Source organism: Hyla sarda, chromosome 2 (assembly GCF_029499605.1).
Source record: "Hyla sarda isolate aHylSar1 chromosome 2, aHylSar1.hap1, whole genome shotgun sequence".
Classification (NCBI taxonomy): Eukaryota; Metazoa; Chordata; class Amphibia; order Anura; family Hylidae; genus Hyla; species Hyla sarda.
The window spans coordinates 383,755,114-383,781,650 of NC_079190.1; the positions used below are offsets into that span (position 1 = coordinate 383,755,114).

Consider the following 26,537-nt stretch of genomic DNA (forward strand, 5'->3'; position numbering starts at 1 on the left):
AGGTTAAAGGACCTTAACATGTATAGCTTGGAAGAAAGAAGAGACAGAGGGGATATGATAGAGACTTTTAAATACATAAAGGGAATCAACACGGTAAAGGAGGAGAGCATATTTAAAAGAAGAAAAACTACCACAAGAGGACATAGTTTTAAATTAGAGGGGCAAAGGTTTAAAAGTAACATCAGGAAGTATTACTTTACTGAGAGAGTAGTGGATGCATGGAATAACCTTCCTGCAGAAGTGGTCGCTGCACATACAAATAAGGAGTTTAAACATGCATGGGATAAGCATAAGGCTATCCTTCATTTAAGAAAGGGCCAGGGACTATTCATAGTATTCAGATAATTGGGCAGACTAGATGGGACAAATGGTTCTTATCTGCCGACACATTCTATGTTTCTATCTGCACTTTCAAATCCTGTGCATCAAATATGCTCAGGATACTGTACATGTGAATAGACCCTAACAGAGAAAATTATTCTGCCTGAGTATCAAGTCTCAGTATGGTGCCAATATTGGTATTCCTATAGTTGTTTTTACCTGAATCACTGAATGGTGGCGTTATTTACTTATGGCATGGTGGTGTTATATAGTCTTGGTGTGATGTATATGGAGCACAGGGGGCTTAAAGGGATTATCCAGATAGAGTGTTTTGTTTTTCTAGAAGCATGTCCATTCTACGTTATATATGAAAAAACATAAACCTTTACATACCCCCAGGGTTCCCACGGTGCCTCCGATATCCCACTCCGGTCCCTGGCTGCAATCCTCTTGTTAAGTATACTAGTATTAGTAATATTGGTCTCAGTATACAGGATTTAGACAGTGTGTGTGAATATATATATATATATATATATATATATATATATATATATATATTTATCCACACACAAAAAGAGGAATACATCTGTGCTCCGATGCCAGTGGCTGTAGGGCTGGTTTGCAATTATTTCCAGGGATGTGTTTCTATTCCCAGTCCGTCCCTGAATACAGTAGTGAGAATATAGCCCGAATGCTGTCCGGGCTGCACAGAGCCCATAGACAGCACACACACCTAATTTGGATCTTCTAGGACCTTTGGTGTCTTGGAAGATACATAGTAAGTCTGTGTATGTTGCCTATGGGTTTAAAAAACATAGGAGAGTAGAAGGTAACAGGGGAAAGGATGGGTGGGGGAGTGGGTGCCATAGGGAGCAGCGTATAGTTACACATTAGAAATGGGGATTGGGGGTGTGATTTAATATTTTAACCCCTCAGGACACAGTCGGGTTTCATTTTTGCATTTTTGTTTTTTCCTCCTCATCTTCTGAGAGTCATAACTCATATATTTCCATCCACAGACCCATATGAGGCTTGTTTTTTTTTTGCGTGACCAATTGTACTTTGTAATGACATCACTCATTTTACCATAAAATGTACAGCGAACCAAAAAATGTATATTTTGTGGGGAAAAATTAAAAAGAATATCAGAATTTTGCAGCTTTTGGGGAGTATAATTTTAAGTAGTACACTTTACATTAAAAAGTCCATATTTTCTTTATTCTGTAGGTCAATATGATTAAAATGATACCCATGGTTACATGCTTTACTGATATTGTACTGGTTTTAAAAAAAAATACTTTTTGATCACTTTTTATTTTATTGACTGAAATAAATCATGTGATCAAAAAGCAGCAATTTGAGGTATGTACACACCGTTCACTGTACAGGATCATTAACATTATATATTATTTTAATCCGGCACCAAATGCCAGAAGAAGACCAGGACCGGAGGTCGGGACTGCGATATTGGTGGTACCAGGGGAGCGGTGAAAGGTTAGTTAAAGTTAAAAATGTATTATTTTAATTCTGGCAACCCGGACATAGTGAATACATTTTTTTTTTACTGACGTTTTCCTTCAGGGTACGTTCACACGCTCGTAATTAGCAGCCAGTTTCCCACTGCAGGAAAACCTGTGTGGGTTACGCTACCGTTCATGTTAACGGGTCTGCAAACCTGCCACTATTACGGACTGTCCATGTGCGCAAAAAAGTGCATGGTAGCGTAACTCGCAATGGAAACCTACTACTAGTTACGAACGTGTGAAGGTTCTCTTAAACACAGGTAATATTTACAATAGATCTTAGATTTGGACCCTGATATGTTTGTGTTATGCTTTTCCCCTCATTGGGATCTCAGGCCGTATTCACATGGTGCGTGATCAGTAACCTAGTGCTGTGTATTCTGCATCACAAAACAGGAAACCAGGAAAATCTTTGGTCATGCAATTTGGGGGCCCCATATTAAATTTTTCCCAGGGCTACACTTAGTCTAAAAGTGGCCCTGCAGATTCCAGTCATTTTCCAACACAAATTCTATGTCAGTACCCACATACACAGTCATGGCCGTAAATGTTGGCACCCCTGAAATTTTTAAAGAAGATTAAGTATTTCTCACAGAAAAGGATTGCAGTTAACACATTTTTTGCTATACATATGTTTATTCACTTTGTGTGTATTGGAACTAAACCAAAAAAGGGAGGAAAAAGAGCAAATTGGACATAATGTCACCCCAAACTCCAAAAATGGGCTGGACAAAATTATTGGCACCTTTAACTTAATATTTGGTTGCACACCCTATGGAAAAAGTAACTGAAATCAGTTGCTTCCTATAACCATCAATAAATATCTTACACCTCTCAGCCGGAATGTTGGACCACTCTTCCTTTGCAAACTGCTCCAGGTCTCTCTTATTGGAAATTTTAAGATCTCTCCACAGGTGTTCAATGGGATTTAGATCTGGACTCTTTGCTGGCCACTTCAGAACTCTCCAGCGCTTTGTTGCCATCCATTTCTGGGTGCTTTTTGACATATGTTTGGGGTCATTTTCCTGCTGGAAGACCCAAGATCTCGGACGCAAACCCAGCTTTCTGACACTGGGCTGTACAGTGCGACCCAAAATCTGTTGGTAATCCTCAGATTTCATGATGCCTTGCACACATTCAAGGCACCCAGTGCCAGAGGCAGCAAAACAACCACAAAACATAATTGAACCTCCTCCATATTTCACTGTAGGTACTGTGTTTATTTCTTTGTAGGCCTCATTCTGTTTTCGGTAAACAGTAGAATGATGTGCTTTACCAAAAAGCTCTATCTTGGTCTCATCTGTCCACAAGATGTTTTCCCAGAAGGATTTTGGCTTACTCAAGTTCATTTTGGCAAAATGTAGTCTTGCTTTTTTATGCCTCTGAGTCAGCAGTGGGGTCCTTCTGGGTCTCCTGCTATAGCGTTTCATTTCATTTAAATGTTGACAGATAGTTCAATCTGACACTGATGCTCCCTGAGCCTGCAGGACAGCTTGAATATCTTTGGAACTTGTTTGGGGCTGCTTATCCACCATCCAGACTATCCTGCATTGACACCTCTCATAATTTTTTTCTCTTCCGTCCACACCCATGGAGATTAGCTACAGTGCCATGGGTTGCAAACTTCTTGATAATGTTGCGCACTGTGGACAAAGGCAAATCTAGATCTCTGGAGAAGGACTTGTAACCTTGAGATTGTTGATATTTTTCCACAATTTTGGTTCTCAAGTCCTCAGACAGTTCTCTTCTCTTTCTGTTGTCCATGCTAAGTGTGGCACACACAGACACACAATGCAAAGACTAAGTGAACTTCTCTCCTTTTTATCTGCTTTCAGGTGTGATTTTTATATTGCCCACACTTGTTACTTGCCCAGGTGAGTTTAAAGGAGCATCACTTGCTTAAAACAATCTTATTTTTCCACAATTTTGAAAGGGTGCCAATAATTTTGTCCAGCCCATTTTTGGAGCTTGGTGTGACATTATGTCCAATTTGCTTTTTTTCCTCCCTTTTTTGCTTTAGTTCCAATACACACACAGGGAATACACATGTGTATAGCAAAACATGTGTTACATGTGTAGTAGTTTCAATTTCCAGAATCCTTCTGTTGTTACATGTGACTCAGATATGCCAAACAAAACACTAATAAGAGTAATAACAATTATTAACGTGCTGGATAATTACACCCTGGATCAGTTTACTGTATCTAAGGTTATCGAAGCAGCCTTCTCATTACAGACATGTTAATCATTCAGGATTACTCTGCTTAATGTCCAATGCAATTGTGCAGGGGAGAAAGGACATAAATCATACATATACATATGTATTGTTTTTAGGCACACAATGTGCATGCTCTTTGTGTCAAGCTTTACAAGCTAGTAAAATGTAAAAAATGATGTTGAGATTTAGCAGAAAAACCACCTCAGACGAACACACAGGAACAAACAAGTTGGCAATTTCATATATACCACTTGCATCAATTCCACTTTCTGGATTAGATCTCAAGGACTAGAGCTATATGGTACTAGGTGTGACTGCTCTGAAGTCTCAGATGCCCTTTTTAACTAAAGCATCAGCGAACAATTTTCGGAGCATGTCAGACAAGAAATCTGTGACATCAGCGAGAGACTAATAAATAAAAGTGTAGAAATAAATGGCTGTAGGAAATAAATGTGTAGGAATCCCAGATGCAGATGTTGAAGGAACAAGTAACATAGGCCAAGTGTTTGCGTTTTCTTGGCCAGTTCAGGGGCATACATAGATTATTTGATATGCAAAAATACTTTAGATATAGGTGGATTCAGAAAGGTGCAAAATTATATGCTCACTATTCCTGAGAGAACATAACCCAAATGTATTAACATGAAAAGTACAATGGCCCTGATTTGTATTAACATGAAAAGTACAATGGCCCTGATTCTGTTTTGTCAGGTTGTGCGCCAGGTATTCTGTCTGCGACAGAATTGAAAAAAACCTGACTAACTCTCCATTTTACTGAGAAACCCAGGAAAAGGGGCGTGGTCATCATGGAAAGGGGGTGTGGTCACCAAAAGGGTCGTGTCCCCGACATTTTCACAAAAAAACAACATATTTACTAAGGTTTCCACAGAAAATGTGGTGGATTTAAGCTGAGGAAAACCAGACAGATCAGAGCATGTGTAAAAAAGCAAAATGTAGGGAAAGTAGAAAATGTAGGGAAAAGTACAAAATGTAGGGAAACCTTAGTAAATACTGTGGAAAGAAAATTGTAGGGAATTAAAACCCACGAAGAAAACTACTCAACGCTCTTAGTAAATCAAGTCAATATCTATCAAAATTTTATTTATAAACTACAAATATTCAAAGTGATCTCCATTGGTGACAGGCAGATGTCTAGGGGGTAGTTCAGATCTATCCAGCACATCCTCAGATTGGACTTCACTGTTTCACTGATGCGTTGTCTCAGGTCGTTCAGATCCTGTGGCAGTGAGGGGGGTCGGAGGCAGATATATAGAGTCTTTGTAGCTCAACAGAAAGAAGTTGCAGGGTGTTAAATCGTGTTTGACAATCGTGCAGGCCGTTGAGGTCCTGTGGCTTGCGTGGCAGATATATAGAGTCCTTGATGTAGCTCCACAGAAAGAAGTCACAGGGTGTTAGAGACCAGCGCAATATTGGTGTATTGCCATTTCCAGCGTGGCCAGTTCAACGTTCTGGTAGTCTAAAGTTTCATTCAGGTTTCGGTGACCATCCACATGGAAATGTGGAGGTGCACCATTCTGCTGACAGACTATGGGGGGAGATTTAGCAAAACCTGTCCAGAGGAAAAGTTTCCCAGTAGCTCATAGCAACCAATCAGATTGTTTCTTTCATTTTTCAGAGGCCTTGTTAAAAATGAAAGAGGCAATCTGATTGGTTTCTATGGGCAACTTTTCCTCTGGACAGGTTTTGATAAATCTCCCCCTATGTTTGGTAGATCTCCAGGTAGGAGCAGCCAGTGACAATGGGGGACATTTATCAATGTTTGCTTATGTATTCCTTTTTTTAGTTCTTGTTTTCTTTTATTTATTTTTTGCTTATGTGCGACTTATTTATCAACTGGTTTCAGCCTGTTGATAAATTTATTTCACGTAAGCATTTTTTTTATTTTTTTCATTGGTAATGGCTTTTTCTGCTCCATGTCTGAGCTGGAGTAAATGTAGTAGTTTTTTTCATGTGACTTATTTGCAACAATTTTAAGCAAAAAAACAAAACAAAACTACTAAATGCTTTGATAAATGTTCCCCATAATCCTTGGTAGAGTTTGCACTTGCTCATTGCACATTTACTCAGGTTGAGTCCCTCATAAGCTCAATAAGGGCACATGGTTTCTAAGTGCTAAATTCTAATGTTGTGGCGATTGACCATCCCCCTGAGATGATAGGTAGCCTTATCGCTGAACACCAGCCTCTCAGTGAATTCATCCTCTTCCAATCAGTTTGTATTTTGGTTTCATCTCCTTAAGAAGATATAAAATTAGGCTAAGTTCACACAGTGGAAATTCTGTGATACGGCTCAAATTTTATTCTGTACAGCTTGCTGCGGAATTTTAGCAGTTTTGTGGAAAGTGAAGGGTATTTCGGCAGAATTTCTCAGTGCTCAAGACACAGAATTCTGACGAAATTCAAAGCCCCATTCAACAAGATTCCTCAAAATTTAAAGGCAGGTTCAATGTTTTTGCAGAATCTTGAATGCTGTATTTTTATTGCATAAATCATGGCACATATATGGTACAGCGGAATCCCCATTCAACACAATGCAGAATTTTCAGACTAAATTTTCTAGCAGAGTTCCGCAATGAAAATTCTGCTGTATGAATATTGCCTTACAACACAGATGAAGGCCTCAAGTCTTGGACTTGGTCTTGCTTGCAAAATGCCTCTCCATTCACTGTCTATGGAACTGTTGAAGATAGCTGAGAACCGCATAGTAAATTCTCCTCTGTGTGTGCTGCCACATGGTGCATATTACAAAAATGTTTACCTGTAGAAGCACAGCATCTATGGAAGATTATCTCCGTAATGTATCAGGTTTACTGGGAGATTCTGTATAAAACCTCTAGAATGGTTTTCTCCAAGCTATGGACCTCCAGCTGTAGCAAAACCACAACAGCCACAACATCTGGAGGTCCACCTTTTCGAGACCTAGGGGGGACATTTATCACTGTATGTACACACTATGTTATGGTGGTTGGTGGATACTTTTTTTAAATGGACAGCACGGCAGCATTATTTTGCGCAACCCTACACCATCAATGGGGACACGCCGAAAGGTGTCAGATGATCGACAACTTTGAGGTACCATGTGGGGGTTTTCAAATTTTGGGCAAAATTTATAATGCGCCGTGCACCTGTGTCATCTGCTGCACGGAGCAAACTTCCCTCTGTGCCTGATGACGGGCAATACAGGGGCCGGAGTATCATGATGTCGGGGCCCACCCCCTCAATGCAGATCTATGGGAGGGAGCGTGTCGACCATCACGTGCACTCCCATAGACTTGTATTGAGGGGGTGGGCCGTAATTGCACGAGGGGGCGGGGCCTTGACACGATACTCCAGCCCCTGTATCACCCATCATCAGGCACGGAGCAAAGTTCACTCCGTGCAGCAGATGACACAGGTTTGCTGCAGGAGAGATCCTTTGGAGTACCCCTTTAAAAGTGTCATAAAACACCAGGCAAATGTAAGAGGACCCTCTTGTCTATGGCAAGATGAAATGTAAGCATTTGAGAACAATTGACTTTATTACATTTTCATAAGTCTGAGCTTTACGTAACCCCCTATCTACAGAAGTAATCGGTTCCTGTACACTTCAAACCACTTGATTCCAGGGATTTCATTTAAAATTCCACCCTGACAGCCAACATTTTCTTATAATGATTAATGGAGAAATTGTTCCATGAAGATGCGCCGCCCCTCCTGCCCCTTGGCATGTGGCACCCGAAGCCATTTCCTGATTATAGCTTGTAAACTTTTTTTCCCCTTTGTGCTGATGTCTTTGTCTTTGCCTCCGGCCTGTGTTTGTGTAATTGCAGAGTCCTGTTGCTGTGTCACCGCCACCCCCTCCCATCACTGCAGCTACGGTTCCCTCTGGATTACGTTCCACTCTCCGTAGCCAGGTGAAACTTTTGTGTCACATGATCGATACTGCAACAGGTGCAGGTGGGAGGGGTGGCAGGTAACATGGTGGTTAACCTCTTCCTCATCTCATGGCCAGCGATGCCTATTGTGCAGCTCTGTGCAATGCATTCGCACAATATTTTCAGCTGAAATAGTGGTGTTTTAATATTTTATTTATTTATTTATGTATTTATTTTAAACAAATTTGTTTTTATTTTTAAGGATTCTAAATAATGACACATTAGCTATGCAAACATCATATCCCGGAGGAAACCTGTTCTTTATGTATTTTTCAGGACTTTGGGAACTACAGTGCGACCACTGAATAATAAAAGAACTAATGTGCTAGCTATTTGAAGGATTACGGTCACTTGTGTTATGTGATATTTGCTATGCTGCAGGTCTAAGTCGCTGCTTTGTTTAAATAGTAAATGGGAAATTCCTGTTTAGTTGGACGCTTTTGAACTCTATTCACAATAGAGTATAAGCTAAGTCCAACGCTGCAGGTTTCCCATTGTGCCCGGCTCCTATCCCCTGCTATGCAGAGGTTCCTGTAGTTAGGACAATCCGTCAACAATAGTTATTTTTTCCAGGTTGGCAGCCCTTACACTGCGGGCCTTACTAACCTTTAGGACAGTGTTTTCCAAACAGTGTGCCTCCAGCTGTTGCAAAACTACAACGTCCAGCATGCCTGGACAGCTGGAGGACAATCCGGCAACAATAGTTATTTTTTCCAGGTTGGCAGCCTTTACACTGCGGGCATTACTAACCTTTAGGACAGCGTTTTCCAAACAGCGTGCCTCCAGCTGTTGCAAAACTACAATGCCCAGCATGCCTGGACAGCTTGCGCTGTCCAGACATGCTGGGCGTTGTAGCTTTGCAACAGCTGGAGGCACCCTGTTTGGAAAACACTGTTTTAGAAGAAGCAGGAATACCTGAAAATAGCAGCTGTTATATGCTTGGTTACAATGTACAGATACCAAATCGCAAATATATTACAGTGAAGTCTCCGTTAGTGGACTCCTCCCGAATAGGGGACATTCCCAATAGCGGTCGTGGACACACCCAAAAGGGGACAAAACACTCCCAACAGGGGACAAAACACACCCGATAGGGGACAAAAACACTCCCAATAGGGGACAAAACACTTCCAATAGGGGACAACCAGGCTTATGTGCCGTCCTACCTTGTACACATGACTCCTGTCAGGGGGGGTACAGCCAAAACACCAGCAAGTGGCTCAGGTTCCCAGGGTGCCCTGGCCCCTGCTGAACCCCCCTGAAGCAGCCCCAGCACCCCCCAATGCCAAATCATTCCCCCATCCCCATGCCAAATCATCACCCCCCCCATGCCAAATCATTCCCCCCCATGCCAAATCAGAGGAGCATCACTCGTCACTGCCTGCTGGCCAGGTAAAAGGTAAGATGAACAGGGAGATGGGGGGATGATTTGGCATTGCGGGGGAATGACTTGGCATGAATGATTTGGCATTACTTTTCCTAATTGGTTATATTGTTGAGATTTTTTTAAAGCCTTATTACGGTGCTAAATAGTTTATTTATATTTTAGCTTTTTATCGTGTTTTGTAGGTAATTACCCTCTGGAGTGAGTACAGTACAGTATTCCATCATTTAGAAAGATGTTTAAGCCATTTTTTCCCAATAGGGGACATCTATCTCCCAATAGTGGCCACTTCTTCATTCCCCGTGAGTGTCCGCTATTGGGAGATATTACTGTATAAGAAAAGTAAAAGTATAGAAGAGAAACATGTTAATGCATTCAACATTTCCTAGCAACAGTCTTTAGTTTTGACTTTTTTTTTCTGCATAACAATGTAACAGATCCAGATTATCAATAGTGGACTCCGCCCTCTTTAAGAGATGCAAATACAGTTGTGTGTGAACAGCGCGGCTGCAGTTTAAATGTGCCCTATGGGCTAGAACTTAGTTTATTGTTTCCTAGCGGCAAATTATATTCAAATACGCATCGCTGTTTTTGTCTTTTAAATGTAAATGTTTGACTCACTGACACAACTGAAGTAACAGTCAAAAGTAGAATGGGCGTGTAGAGATAAACATCACATCCGCTGAAGTTACAATGTGCACTTACCTGTTGCCTCTTTTTCGGTTTCCAGTGTAAAACAATACTAATCCACGCCAGTTAAAAATAACATAATTACAGGTAATGAGCAGGTACAGAGGGTGGGATACACTCTGGGGATACGTCTCCAGCAGAATCATTAACAAGCCATTGTGTCGCCTTTACTACCATGCAAAATGCCAAGAAAGATATCCTCTGCTCTGAAACAATCAACTTATATGTTTGTTCTAATGTATTATGGCTGTACCCTATGCTGATTACAAATAAATATATAAAAAAATAAATAACTAAACACTTGCCAAAAAATAAATAACATGCCAGTGTGTGAATGCATACTGTAGCTTGGATATAAGATGAGATATTGTTGGACATGGAGGCATGCAGGTTCCATATGGCATCCTGAGGCATATTTACCTTCAGATGTTGCAGCTGGGACTGTAGATCCTGCATACTTGTAGGTTTTTAGAACTATCGTCTTAGCTGGTCCATTGAATAGGTGATAAATGTGGTGACTGGGCAGTGACTGCAGTGACTGATTGAGAAAGGGGGATAGGGCCCCTGAAACGCGTCATTGAATATTTTGTTATTTTATGTACTGTTTTAATAAAGAAGTGCAATAAACATCTGAAAAATATCCGGGAACTGGGAAGTTTATTGTTACTGGATCAACAGGAGCACCAGGCTGCTTCTTCAACTCTTACTGTCATATGCAATTGTTCTCTAGATCAGAGCTTTCCAAATTTTTTATATTGTGACACCGTTTTCAGGCGTGCATAGATCAGTGACACACCCCTCGCCATACCGCCAATTGCATGTATAACTTTGGGAGTCCTCTGAAGCACGTGATACCATTATCCAGAATCAGCATTAGAAATGTGGCTGTTACCCCATTTCATTCCTTCTTAATCACCCACCTGTGCTATTTCATCCCCCATTCATCAACCCGCTGTGCCATTTCACCCCCCCCTCTTATGCCACCTTATTCACCCTCTTGATCCCCCTAATGCCACTTCATTCCTCCCTCCCTTGACCCCCCCATGTCACACCATTCCCCCTTTATCTTGATCCAACCCTGTGCCATTTCCTCTCCCCCTGTGCAATTTCACACACACCCCATATCCCTCCCCACACCACATGTTTGCCCCCTTGATCCTCCCCTGTGCTATTTCATCCCCCCTCTTGACCACCCCCTGTGTGGGAAACTGCTACCTAATGTGGGGAAACTATGCTACCTGATGTGGGGAAACTATGCTACCTAATGTGAAGAAACTATGCTACCTATTGTGGGGAAACTGCTACCTAATGTGGGGAAACTGCTATCTAATGTAGGGAATCAATGCTACCTAATGTGGGGAAACTATGCTTCCTAATGTGGGGAAACTATGCTACCTAATGTGGGGAAACTATACTACCAAATGTGGAGAAACTATGCTACCCAATGTGGGGAAACTATGCTTCCTAATGTGGGGAAACTATGCTACCTCATGTGGGGAAACTATGCTACCTCATGTGGGGAAACTATGCTACCTCATGTGGTGAAACTATGTTACCTCATGTGGGGAAACTATGCTACCTAATGTGAAGAAACTATGCTACCTAATGTGAGGAAACTATGCTAACTAATGTGAGGAAACTATGCTAGCTAATGTGAGGAAACTATGCTACCTAATGTGGGGAAACTATGCTACCTAATGTGGGGAAATTATGCTACCAAATCTGGGGAAACTATGCTACCTAATGTTGGGAAATTATGCTACCCAATATGGGGAAACTATGCTACCCAATGTGGGGAAACTAGGCTACTCAATGTGGGGAAACTAGGCTTCCTAATGTTGGGAAACAATGCTACCTAATGTGGGGAAACTATGCTACCTCATGTGGGGAAACTATGCTACCTAATGTGAAAAAACTATGCTACCTAATGTGAGGAATCTAGGCTAACTAATGTGAGGAAACTATGCTAGCTAATGTGGGGAAGCTATGCTAGCTAATGTGGGGAAGCTATGCTAGCTAATGTGGGGAAACTATGCTAGCTAATGTGGGGAAACTATGCTAGCTAATGTGGGGAAACTATGCTAGCTAATGTGGGGAAGCTATGCTACCTGATGTGGGGAAGCTATGCTAGCTAATGTGGGGAAACTATGCTAGCTAATGTGGGGAAACTATGCTACCTAATGTGGGGAAACTATGCTACCTAATGTGGGGGGGAAATATGCTACCTAATGCGGGGAAACTAAGCTATCTAATGTGCGTAAACGATGCTACCTAATGTGGGGAAACTATGCTACCTAATGGGGGGAAACTGCTACATAATGTGAGGAAACTATGCTACCTAATGTGGGGAAGCTATGCTACCTAATGTGGGGGAACTATGCAACCTAATATGTGGAAACTATGCTACCTAATGTGGGGAAACTATGCTACCTAATGGGGGAAAATATGCTAGCTAATGTGGGGAAACTATGCTACCTAATGTGGGGAAACTATGCTACCTAATATGGAGGAACTGCTGCCTACCTAATGCAGATTAATGTGAGTTGCAGTGCAACTTTATGGCATAGTATTTTTTTTTCTTCTTTTTATTTTATTTTTTGGAGGGGGGGGGGGCAGCATTTCACTCTTGGACCCAGGAAGCACAATGTTTTGGGCCGGCCTTGGCCCTTTCATACTAGTGAGCGCTTCTGGAAGCGCTCACTAATATGCAAGAGAGGCGGTGGAGAGAAGCGCTACTTCCCCCTCAGGCCTCCGCCTCCTCCCTGGTCTCCTCAAGACTGACTGCATACAGCGCGCACTATGACCTGACGCTGTACGCAGTCAGGTCATGTGACTGTGCAGAACAGGCTGAGTCAGGTCACATGACTGTGCAGCACGGGCTGTTACAGACCAACAGGGAAGGCGCACACTTCGGGACACCCGGCGGACATGGAGAGCAGCGGAGCAGGAGAGTTAAGTTTTATTTATTTATTTTTAAGGCTGATGGGACTGTCTCTCACTATCTCAGAGCATCGATATGGGGGGCCTGAATGAGCTGCGGAATATTGGGGGCCTTAATAAATAATTAACAACTGATATTAGGGGGGGTCCTCCTGGGCAACGGATATGGGTGGGGGCCCCCCTGAGTAAGTGATATATGAAGGGGGGTTCCTAAACAATTGACATATAGGGGGGCAGGCACATTCATTGCACAGGGGCCCTCTGCTGTCTGTGTCAGCCCCTGCCCTGTGCCATTTCATCCCCCCACTTGATCTCCTCCTTTTATCACCCCCTATGCCACATCCCCTCTGTGTTATTTCAATTTACCCCTTTATCGCCTCCTATGCCACATCATCCCCACCCCGCCCTCTGATCCTGTGTCATTTTAATTTCTCCCCTTTGTCACCCCCTGTGCCACATCATCCCCCACTGAGCATTTCCTAACCTATGCCCCACCGGGTGCACTCCGGCAGGTTCAGGTGCTTGGCATCTCGGCCAGTCAGAAGTCCTGTGCGCTTCACCAATGAGTGACATTGTCCCACTTGATAGTGTGACATCAAGGGTGTCACTCATCAGTGCCAGCAGCCGCTGCTGGTCACTGAATTAAAGTGCACCACAGCCTGTGCTGCAGATCTGGAACAGGCACCTGACACCATGGCCACTTTAAATCAGTAAGCAGGGGTGGCTGCTGCTATGGGCCTGGATGGTCCCGCAACACACCAGGGGATTTCTGCCTGCACACTAGTGTGTCGCGGCACCCAGTTTGGAAAGCCCTGCTCTATATCATTACGCCAGCAGTTGTGGCAGTGTGTTGCTTCACAGCAACACCACAAGGCCTCCATATCGACAATTATCAGATCCAAACAGAACTTGGATTCATCACTGAAGACGAGGCGGGTCCAGCATGTGCTGCCCCTCTCAAAGTATGTAAATACGGTAAAATGTCCTTGAGTGCATCATAGAGCCATGTCTAGCTGTCAACGATCTCTTTCCTCTGAAAGCAGCATCAGGAAGGACTTTTACACTCTCTTGTGGCATGACACTGGGGGGAATTTATCATTGGTTTTAATCCTTTTTTTTTATGTTAAAAAATCTTTCAACAGATTTATGCATAATGGACTAAAAGTCACCGACTTTTTGTGCAAATCATTTAGACCCTTTCAATTAAACAACTTGAATGTAGTGTGGCACGGTTAGCTTTTTGCAGTTGTTGGTAATTTATCAACTGCAACTTTTTAAAATTATGGGAAAATATTTGCGCAATCTTGCGTCAAAAACAGGATGCCGACGTATACCGTAAGGTAAGGCAACGAATGCTCTTCAGAGATTCCGCTCTCACTCTAGGTGAGGTAAGTCACTAGGCCAGTAAAATAAATGGCATCCGCCCCCTCCTTTACAGTATGCACCTGTGAAACCTATACCAGAGATTAAAGGGGTACTCCACTGGAAAACATATTTTTTAAATCAACTGGTGCCAGAAAGTTAAACAGATTTGTAAATTACTTCTATTAAAAAATCTTAATCCTTCCAGTCCTTATCAGCTGCTGTTATGATCCACAGGAAGTTATTTTCTTTTAGAATTTCCTTTCTGTCTGACCACAGTGCTCTCTGCTGACACCTCTGTTCATTTTAGAAACTGTCCAGAGTAGGAGCAAATCCCCATAGAAAACCTCTCCTGCTCTGGACAGTTCCTGACATGGACAGAGGTGTCAGCAGAGAGCACTGTGGTCAGGCAGAAAATTAAAAAAAAAGAACTTCCTGTGGATCATAACTGCAGCTGATAAGTACTGGAAGGATTAAGATTTTTTTTAATAGAAGTCATTTACAAATCTGTTTCATTTTCTGGCACCAGTTGATTTAAAAAAAAATATATATTTTCCAGTGGAGTACATTGCATTGCACATTGGATTGCATTGGAAAATGGTGTACATTGCATTGGATTACATTGGAAAATGGTGTCAGAAATATGATGGTTGCATGTGATGGAAAAAATGACTACATGTAAATGTAGCTTTAGTAAGGAAAAGCCTTGGGGCCATCTAGGAACGAAAATAACTGAGATTTAGCTCAGAAATTATTTCTTTTTGTTTTTTTTTTCAATATGGCCTCAGGGTCTTGCATGGTCTTATAAATGGTTAGTCAGGTTCCCATCTTTTTTTACTGGACAGATTACTACAGCATGTTGTTCTATTCTGGGCACCAAAACATTATATAAAAGAACAAACAAGTGGAAACATGCCCTAAGACACTGTTTTTCAAACAGCGTGTCTCCAGCTATTGCAGTACTACAACTCCCAGCATGCCCGGACAGCCAGAGGCTGTCCGGGCATGTTGGAAGTTGTAGTTTTACAACAGTTGCAGTAACACTGTTTGGGAAAACACTGCCCTAAGAGTTAAATGTGTTAGGCCAGGTTCACATGAATATTTGTGCAATGTCCACCCCAAAAACATGAGTAAACATTCCGAAAATACCAGGTGCAGACACAACATGTCGGCTCTAGGAGCGCTCGGAAGTACGCTATCTTTAGTGGGCTGAACATACTAATGACTTCATTCAGTCTGTTTCCTAAATGTACGCTTTTTATTTTTGCAGCTCTCAAAAACATGGTAATTCCTTTAAAAAAAAAAAAAAAAAAAAGGGCCCATTTAGACTGAATGTAGTCACCAGGAGGGTAAGGCCATGTTCACACAGTGGAATTTCTGCCTGGAAAATTTCCGGGTGGGCATTCCGCAGACAGAAATTAGCCGTCTCCAATGTATCTCGGCAATGTATTTCCGAGTGGAATCCGCAGAAAGAATAGACGCAGCCTGAGCAGCTGTGTCCATTCTTTCTGCGGAGCAGCCTGAAACATGTAGATTGGGCCTATGGCAACAGTTTTTCTATCACTATTTTGTATATATATCAGTGATGGATGGATTTTTTTTTTATATTGCTGCAAGAAAGTTTTTTTATCCAAGCGCTGGATCCAAGACCCTTTTTTCGTAGTTACCAGTAGACTATGTTCAGTAAATTAAAGGGGTACTCCATCCCTAGACAACTTATCCTCTATCCAAAGGATAGGGGATAAGATGTCTGATCGCGAGGGACCTGCCGCTGGGGACCCCCGCAATCTCCCTGCTACACCCGGCATTTGTTTAGAGCGTCAGGTGCCACGCCGGAGACTCTTGACATCACGGCCACCACCCCTGAATGCAAGTCTATGGGAGGGGGTAGTCAAACCCCCTCCCATAGACTTGCATTGAGGGGGCATGTTCGCAGGACGTGGCCGTGACATCACTAGTCTCCGCCCGGCATCACCAGTCATCGGGCACGGTGCGAAGTACGATCCATGCACCAGATGTCTGGAATGCCGCAGCCGAGATCACGGCGGGACCCCCCCCAATCAGACATCTTACCCCCTTTCCTTTGGATAGGGGATAAGATGTCTAGGGGCAAAGTAACCCTTTAAAGGCTTCATACCTTTTTTCTTGTATCCTAAACTACAGCCCGAAACTAGTGTGACTTCAGTCCTATCTTGTATTAGAGTTCAAGAAATCTCAAGTGTTTATTGACAGAAACTACCTTTATTTTCTTGCCCTGGTAACCAGCGTCTCCTCTGCCCTGTACTGCATACCTCGCGGTTTCGGGAAGCTGTAAAGTGAAAGAAAAAGAAAGCCAATGATCACATCATGTACTCATTACGCTGCCCAGTGTCAAGATACAGCGTTTTATCATTTCATGATGTAGGAGAGGCCGCATGAGTCACATTCTCTAAATGCAGGATTCCAGCCCCTGACCATGTTTGATATATCAACAAAATTAAGATTACAGTCTAGTCTATACTACATGTACCAGTGTCATTTTCTATTTGACACATGAGATCATTGAATGTTAGAGAGATGCCATGAATGCGGGCGGTTTACCTACTCTTGTCGCTGCTTGTTTTCTAAACATGTTCCCTTTTTTTTTGCGTCTGCCATCTGGTAATTCCTTTATGGCGTTCTGATAAATAGCTACAGCTATGAGATCACATGGCATTGTGCTCTGAGATTTTGCCTTCCAGCTAATATGTCTTTTAGTACAGATTAGGGCTGCACTATATTTGTGTTCGGGGCTTCACACTCGTGCTCGTGGTTATAGTAATACATACGTACCTTTATGGAAACATTACACTAAACCTAACGGTCAGAATTGTGCCCAATGACCGCGACGGAGGGCACGCCTTTAGTGGGCATGCCCTGTAGTGATTGTTTGAAAAAAAGAGGGAGGGTTGGGAGGGGTCCGACGGACATCCCGAACGCCCCTCCTGTAGGAGCAGGGGCGTTATATACCCCCGCCCCTACCTATCTCTACTAGACGCCCCGCCTGGACGTGTGGGGGGGCGGAGATACTCACGCCCCTCACACAAATTCAGCCAATAGGCTTCCCACTTGTGTTCGGGGCTTCACACTCGTGCTCGTGGTTATAGTAATACATACGTACCTTTATGGAAACATTACACTAAACCTAACGGTCAGAATTGTGCCCAATGACCGCGACAGAGGGCACGCCTTTAGTGGGCAAAAATGAACCTGGTAGGAATAAAAGGGGGCAAAAATAAACTGTTAGAAAATGACACAGCATGCTACCTGACTGACCTGGGGATGATAACCTTGTGGAGCCATATCTCTTGTAGTCAACTACCCTCGAATAGGCAACTTGCCTGACTAAACCACACCTTCAACTGATAAGCTGCCTACTCAGTGATCTTGGGAGTGACGCCCCGCTGCGATTTACCGACCCTTACATGGCCAACATGCCCGTAGACATGACCAGTCCCCGCGCAACCTACATGCCCATGGACGCTAGGGTTCTATACGTGAACCATCATGCCTGCGGACTAAACAGATCCCGCGTACCATCGTGACTATGGATGTGTCAGATCCTGCGCAACCATTGTGGCTATGGACCTGAGGCTTTTTAATTTTATCTTATTCATTATATTTCCGTTCTTTGCAACCACCTGTGTGTCATGAAACTATTTCTGTGAAAACAACGTGTCCGTGACAATACCTTCGCAGTGTATGCTCCTGCAGGCGTGGCAGGTATGAAGCGTACACAAGCACCTACGTGCCATGATGTAGTTGCTTGGAAGACATGTTCGTGATAACAATTGCGCAGTGCTCTCCCCTGCAGACGTGGCAGGTAGAACGGGTATACAACAGCCTGTGAAGCGTGATGATGTTGCTCTGAAGACGTGTCAGTAGCAACGATTACATGGTGCATCCCTCTGCAGACGTGGCAGGTATATCGGGTATACAACAGCCTATGACTCGAGATGTTATTGCTCTGAAGATGAGTCAGTAACAATAACCTGCATGGTGCCTCCCCCTGCAAACGTGGCAGGCATAACGGGTAAACAACCACCTATGTGTCGAAACATTATTGCTCTGAAGATGTGTCAGTAACAATAACTTGTGTAGTGCCTCCCCCTGCAGACGTGGCAGGCATAGCGGGTAAACCACCACCTATGTGTCGTAATGTTATTGCTCTGAAGATGTGTCAATAGCAATAACCTGCGTGGTGCCTCCCCCTGCAGACGTGGCAGGCATAAAGGGTAAGCAACCACCTGTGTGTCGTAATGTTATTGCTCTGAAGAGGAGTCAGTAACAATAACCTGCATGGTGCCTCCCCCTGCAGACGTGGCAGGCATAACGGGTAAACAACCCCCCACGTGTCGTATAGTTATTGCTCTGAGATGTGTCAGTAGCAATTATTTATGTCATAACGACCCCTGCAGACGTAGCAGGCATAACAGGTAAACCAACCACCTGTGTCGTATAGTTCTTGCTCTGAAGACGTGTCAGTAGCAACTAACTATGTGATACCGAACCCTGCGGACGTGGCAGGCATAATGGGTAACAATCACCTGTCTGTCGAGATGATGTTGCTCAGAAGGTGTATCGTATGTTGAGAAACCGCTTATGTGTCATGATGTTATTGCTTGAGACGTGTCTGCGACAACTTATTGAAGAGGCTGACTATCAGATGCCAGCGTGTAGTGCTAACATGTAATCGTGATACTGACTTGGTGACTACCAGGGTGCAACTACTCCAGTAACCTGTCTGACCTATCAGCTGCAGAAAACCAGTATAACCGCGTGGTGGCGTATACCCGTGATACTAACTGTGTGGTGGCAATGAGTGAGACTGTCTTGGTGGCGTACATCACACCATTAGAAAGTGGTTGTATTCGGAACTTCCGGTGAACTAACAGATGTGTGGAAGACACGTGCGTGCTTACAACGTCTAACACCCGCGCAGGGTGACGGCTATAGTAGTGAGAGTGTATTTGTTAAATGTAACAATGTGAAGGGACCGTCAGGAGTATGCCTGTAAATTCTAGCATTGACATCTGTGTGTAACCGAACCGAACTGATGCAAGCTAATGACCTGTGTATCATGCTGCAATCGAACTTACATTATTGTATTATATCTAAGTATGTATGCCCTGAGAGAATGCTGTGTGGTTACATAATGTGAATACTACAAATTTATAACACAGCATGCTTTGAGCGTATGTACCATGTAACGCTATGGACATGTGTACCGAGATGCGTGAAGTACCGTATAAGCTATGACCGTGTGTACCGTGTAAGTGCTGTGGCGTGTGCATGGTATGACTGAGTGTATGAGCCGTATTCAACGAGCACATTTATCAAATGATTATGTGAATGTATACAGAGCATAGATGCCGGTCACTGTACATAGTACTACTATGAGCGTGTGAGCACCCGAACAGCACCGACGCCACAAGCACACATGCAGCACCACTGCCATGGGCATGAAACACAAAGCCAGGAGCGCGTGCGTAGCACCAGCGCCAAGGATGCATGTGCCATTTATTACAATGAACGTGTGAACAAAAGAGCGTGTGAGCCGTGTGATGCCAAGAACGTGTGAACAGTGTACATGCTATGAGCGCGGGAATGGTATAAAGTCAACAAATTCCCAGTACAAATGCCACGAGCGAATGGCAGTGTGAAAGCTATGAACGTACCACAGTATAATACCATGGGCAATGGACAGTATGAATGCCATGAGCGTGAAGACCGTAACGCCACAACATATGAACCAGTATAAACTGTGTGTGAACCGTCTGAAGCCCCGAGCGTGTGAAACCCGAACAGTATGAACACTATAAGCATGCAGTCAGTATGAATGCCAGGGACGTATGAGGAGAATGAATGCCATAAGCCTATGCAGAGTATAACTGGAACGAGCGTAACGACAGTATAACTACTATGTCTCACGACCAGTATGAATGCCACCATCATATCGACAGTATGTTCCTTGAGTGAATGAATACCATGAGCACCTAACAACGTATAGCCATGACATACAGACTGTAAAAAATCTTGAGCATACGCACAGCATGAATGCCATAACGGAGCGAGCAATAGCAGTGGCATAAGCGTAGAACAGCATGAATACTATGTGCGCCCGCCCAGTGGGTGTTCCACAGCATGTAGATGGAATGTCATGAATGTAAGAACGGTGTGAATGCCATGTATGAACAGCATGAAACAGTGAAACAGTCCTGAACATAACAGTATGGATGTCCGGTAGAACAGTATGGATGCGTGAGGTATAAAAGACTTGATAGTTTGAATGTCAAGAGCACGAAATGTTATGATTGTGTGTACAGTAAGCCAAGAGCGTATACACAGTATAAATGCCATAAACGTGAGGACGGTATAAGCAATTGAGCGTGTGAATCGAGTGAAATGCTGTGAGCGTATGAACAGTATAACGCCACGAGCGTATGGACACTATACAAGCCATGAGTGAAAAGAAAGCCATGAGCGTGTGAACCGTATAACTGCTGTGAACGTATGGACAGTGTAAATGCCGTGAGTGCCTGTACAGTATGGAAAGCCCTGAGCGTGTGAACAGCATGAATGCCATGAGCGTGTGAACAGAATGAGCGTGTGAACAGCATGAATGCCATGAGCGTGTGAACAGCATGAATGCCATGAGCGTGTGAACAGCATGAATGCCATGAGCGAGTGAACAGCATGAATGCCATGAGCGTGTGAACAGCATGAATGCCATGAGCGTGTGAACAGCATGAATGCCATGAGCGAGTGAACAGCATGAATGCCATGAGCGTGTGAACAGCATGAATGCCATGAGCGAGTGAACAGCATGAATGCCATGAGCGTGTGAACAGCATGAATGCCATGAGCGTGTGAACAGCATGAATGCCATGAGCGTGTGAACAGCATGAATGCCATGAGCGTGTGAACAGCATGAATGCCATGAGCGTGTGAACAGCATGAATGCCATGAGCGTGTGAACAGCATGAATGCCATGAGCGTGTGAACAGCATGAATGCCATGAGCGTGTGAACAGTATGAATGCCATGAGCATGTGAACAGTATGAATGCCATGAACGTGTTAAACAATATGACACCATGCCACATGCTTGTCACGGTAATGCATTGAATTTGATTAGTTGCATCCTCTGTTTGTGGTATGCGTCCGTAAGTGTGTGCCCTGATGTGGCTATCTTAGACGGCTTGAGCGAGATGGATTTATTTATTTATTTATTTTTTAAGTGTGGTATAACTATATCGTGGTGTTTGTATGTGGTATAACTATCTCATGGTGCCTGTATGTAGTATAACTATATCGTGGTGTATGTATGTGGTATAACTATCTCATGGTGCCTGTATGTGGTTTAACTATATCGTGGTGTATGTGTGTGGTATAACTATATCATAGTGCATGCGTGCGATGACTTGTGTAATGTGTGCACAGCAATTATGTTGAAGCACCCGCGTGGGACATCCGTATCTTGTTATAATTGTCTCCGCTACATAAGATTTATGAAGGAACAACTATGTACTGGAGTATGGCGATACGTACGTCAGTAGCCCCCTACGCTCATCACGGAAATAACATCAACACAAGCTATAAGTGAATGCACGGCAAATGCCAACAGTGAACAAATGGTGTAATGCTGTGGAGGAACTGACAGAAAAATGCTATGCATGAAGGCAGCACTGCCCAGAGCATGCAACAAATGCTGAAGAATGCATAGTATAAATGCACGCACCAAGCTTGGAGAATACATAGTATAGACATACACACAAATGTCACGATGCCGGCTGGCAGGTAGTGGATCCTCTGTGCCAGAGAGGGATTGGCGTGGACCGTGCTAGAGGATCGGTTCTAAGTCACTACTGGTTTTCACCAGAGCCCGCCGCAAAGCGGGATGGTCTTGCTGCGGCGGTAGTGACCAGGTCGTATCCCCTAGCAACGGCTCAACCTCTCTGGCTGCTGAAGATAGGCGCGGTACAAGGGAGTAGACAGAAGCAAGGTCGGACGTAGCAGAAGGTCGGGGCAGGCAGCAAGGATCGTAGTCAGGGGCAACGGCAGAAGGTCTGGAATCACAGGCAAGGAACACACAAGGAACGCTTTCACTGGCACTAGGGCAACAAGATCCGGCGAGGGAGTGAAGGGGAAGTGAGGTGATATAGGGAAGTGCACAGGTGTAAACACTAATTGGAACCACTGCACCAATCAGCGGTGCAGTGGCCCTTTAAATCGCAAAGACCCGGCGCGCGCGCGCCCTAGGGAGCGGGGCCGCGCGCGCCGGGACAGAACTGACGGGGAGCGAGTAAGGTACGGGAGCCGGGGTGCGCATCGCGAGCGGGCGCTACCCGCATCGCGAATCGCATCCCGGCCGGAGGTGGTAACGCAGCGCCCCGGGTCCGTGGAACCGACCGGGGCGCTGCAGTGAGGGAAGTGTAGCGAGCGCTCCGGGGAGGAGCGGGGACCCGGAGCGCTCGGCGTAACAGTACCCCCCCCCTTGGGTCTCCCCCTCTTCTTGGGGCCTGAGAACCTGAGGATCAGACTTTTGTCCAGGATATTGTCCTCAGGTTCCCAGGACCTCTCTTCTGGACCACAACCCTCCCAATCCACTAAAAAAAAAGTTCTTCCCCTGACCTTTTTAGAGGCCAAAATCTCTTTGACAGAGAAGATGTCCGAGGAGCCGGAAACAGGAGTGGGAGGAACAGATTTAGGAGAAAAACGGTTGAGGATGAGAGGTTTAAGAAGAGAGACGTGAAAGGCATTAGGGATACGAAGAGAAGGAGGAAGAAGAAGTTTGTAAGAGACAGGATTAATTTGACACAAAACTTTAAAAGGACCAAGATAGCGTGGTCCCAACTTATAGCTCGGGACACGGAAACGGACATATTTAGCGGAGAGCCATACCTTGTCTCCAGGGGAAAAAATGGGAGGAGCTCTTCTTTTCTTATCTGCGAATCTCTTCATGCGAGAAGAAGCCTGTAAGAGAGAATTTTGGGTCTCTTTCCATATGGTGGAAAGATCACGAGAAATTTCATCCACAGCGGGCAGACCAGAGGGCAAGGGGGTAGGGAGGGGGGGAAGAGGGTGACGGCCGTACACCACGAAAAACGGAGATTTGGAGGAAGATTCAGAGATTCTGAAATTATACGAGAATTCGGCCCAAGGTAGAAGATCTGCCCAGTCATCCTGGCGGGAGGAAACAAAATGTCGTAAATAGTCACCCAAGATCTGGTTAATTCTCTCTACTTGTCCATTGGATTGAGGATGGTATGCAGAAGAAAAATTTAATTTAATCTTGAGTTGTTTACAGAGAGCCCTCCAGAATTTAGACACAAATTGGACGCCTCTATCCGAGACGATCTGTGTAGGCAACCCGTGAAGACGAAAAATGTGTACAAAAAATTGTTTAGCCAACTGAGGCGCTGAAGGAAGACCAGGAAGAGGGATGAAATGTGCCATTTTGGAGAATCGATCAACGACCACCCAAATAACAGTGTTGCCATGGGATGGGGGTAAGTCAGTAATAAAATCCATACCAATCAGAGACCAAGGTTGTTCGGGGACAGGTAGAGGATGAAGAAAACCAGCGGGCTTCTGGCGAGGAGTCTTATCCCGGGCACAGATAGTGCAGGCTCGCACAAAGTCCACCACATCAGTCTCTAGAGTCGGCCACCAATAGAAGCGAGAGATGAGTTGCACAGATTTCTTGATGCCCGCATGACCTGCGAGATGGGAGGAGTGACCCCATTTGAGGATCCCAAGGCGTTGGCGTGGAGAAACAAAGGTCTTTCCTGGAGGAGTTTGCCTGATGGAGGCTGGAGAAGTGGAAATCAGGCAGTCAGGAGGAATGATGTGTTGAGGAGAGAGTTCAATTTCAGAGGCATCTGAGGAACGAGAGAGAGCATCGGCCCTAATGTTTTTATCAGCAGGCCGAAAGTGAATTTCAAAATTAAATCGGGCAAAGAACAGAGACCACCTGGCCTGACGAGGATTCAGCCGTTGGGCAGACTGGAGGTAGGAGAGGTTCTTGTGATCGGTGTAAATAATAACTGGAAATCTTGATCCCTCCAGCAGATGCCTCCATTCCTCAAGTGCTAATTTAATGGCTAGAAGCTCTCGATCCCCGATGGAGTAGTTCCTCTCCGCCGGAGAGAAGGTCCTGGAAAAAAAACCACAAGTAACAGCATGCCCGGAAGAGTTTTTTTGTAGAAGGACAGCTCCAGCTCCCACTGAGGAGGCATCAACCTCCAATAGGAAGGGTTTAGATGGGTCAGGTCTGGAGAGCACGGGAGCCGAAGAAAAGGCAGACTTGAGTCGTTTAAAGGCGTCTTCCGCTTGAGGAGGCCAAGACTTGGGATCGGCATTTTTTTTTGTTAAAGCCACAATAGGAGCCACAATGGTAGAAAAATGTGGAATAAATTGCCTGTAATAATTGGCGAACCCCAAAAAACGTTGGATGGCACGGAGTCCGGAGGGGCGTGGCCAATCTAAGACGGCAGAGAGTTTATCTGGGTCCATTTGTAGTCCCTGGCCAGAGACCAAGTATCCTAGAAAAGGAAGAGATTGGCATTCAAACAGACATTTCTCTATTTTGGCATAGAGTTGATTATCACGAAGTCTCTGAAGAACCATACGGACATGCTGGCGGTGTTCTTCAAGATTGGCAGAAAAAATCAGGATATCGTCCAGATATACAACAACACAGGAGTATAGTAGATCACGAAAAATTTCATTAACAAAGTCTTGGAAGACGGCAGGGGCGTTGCATAGACCAAAGGGCATGACCAGATACTCAAAGTGTCCATCTCTGGTGTTAAATGCCGTTTTCCATTCATCCCCCTCTCTGATGCGGATGAGATTATAAGCACCTCTTAAGTCCAGTTTGGTAAAAATATGGGCACCTTGGAGACGATCAAAGAGTTCAGAGATGAGGGGTAGGGGGTAGCGGTTCTTAACCGTGATTTTATTAAGACCGCGGTAGTCAATGCAAGGACGTAGAGAGCCATCTTTTTTGGACACAAAGAAAAATCCGGCTCCGGCAGGAGAGGAGGATTTACGGATAAAGCCCTTTTTTAAATTTTCTTGGACGTATTCAGACATGGCAAGAGTCTCTGGGACGGACAGAGGATAGATTCTGCCCCGGGGTGGAGTAGTGCCCGGGAGGAGGTCAATGGGACAATCATAAGGCCTGTGAGGAGGTAGAGTCTCAGCTTGTTTTTTGCAAAAAACGTCCGCAAAGTCCATATAGGCCTTAGGGAGACCGGTTACATGAGGAAGCACAGGGACACGGCAAGGTTTACTGGGAACCGGTTTTAAGCAGTCCTTGGAACAAGAGGGCCCCCAACTCTTGATCTCCCCAGTGGACCAATCCAGGATTGGGGAATGGAGTTGAAGCCAGGGAAGTCCAAGAAGGATTTCAGAAGTGCAATTGGGGAGGACCAACAGTTCAATCCTCTCGTGATGAGATCCGATGCACATTAGAAGGGGCTCCGTGCGGAAACGTATAGTACAGTCCAATCTTTCATTGTTTACACAATTGATGTAGAGGGGTCTGGCGAGACTGGTCACCGGGATGTTGAACCTGTTGACGAGAGAGGCTAAGATGAAATTTCCTGCAGATCCAGAGTCCAAGAAGGCCACAGCAGAGAAGGAGAAGGCAGAGGCAGACATCCGCACAGGCACAGTAAGACGTGGAGAAGCAGAGTAGACATCAAGGACTGTCTCACCTTTGTGCGGAGTCAGCGGACGTCTTTCCAGGCGGGGAGGACGGATAGGACAATCCTTCAGGAAGTGTTCGGTACTAGCACAGTACAGGCAGAGATTCTCCATGCGGCGTCGTGTCCTCTCTTGGGGTGTCAGGCGAGACCGGTCGACCTGCATAGCCTCCACGGCGGGAGGCACAGGAACAGATTGCAGGGGACCAGAGGAGAGAGGAGCCGGGGAGAAGAAACGCCTCGTGCGAACAGAGTCCATATCCTGGCGGAGCTCCTGACGCCGTTCGGAAAAACGCATGTCAATGCGAGTGGCAAGATGGATGAGTTCATGTAGGTTAGCAGGGATTTCTCGTGCGGCCAGAACATCTTTAATGTTGCTGGATAGGCCTTTTTTAAAGGTCGCGCAGAGTGCCTCATTATTCCAGGATAATTCTG

General features: G+C 44.6%; 1 long non-coding RNA gene across 1 annotated transcript in view; it reads right to left on the bottom strand.

Annotated features, from left to right (window-relative positions):
• Nucleotides 1-26,537, bottom strand: part of LOC130356688 (uncharacterized) — a 214,754-nt gene that overhangs the window by 162,054 nt on the left and 26,163 nt on the right. The window contains exon 2 of the long non-coding RNA XR_008888964.1: nucleotides 16,612-16,680. This is a non-coding gene — a long non-coding RNA (uncharacterized LOC130356688). The remainder of the gene's footprint in view (nucleotides 1-16,611; nucleotides 16,681-26,537) is intronic.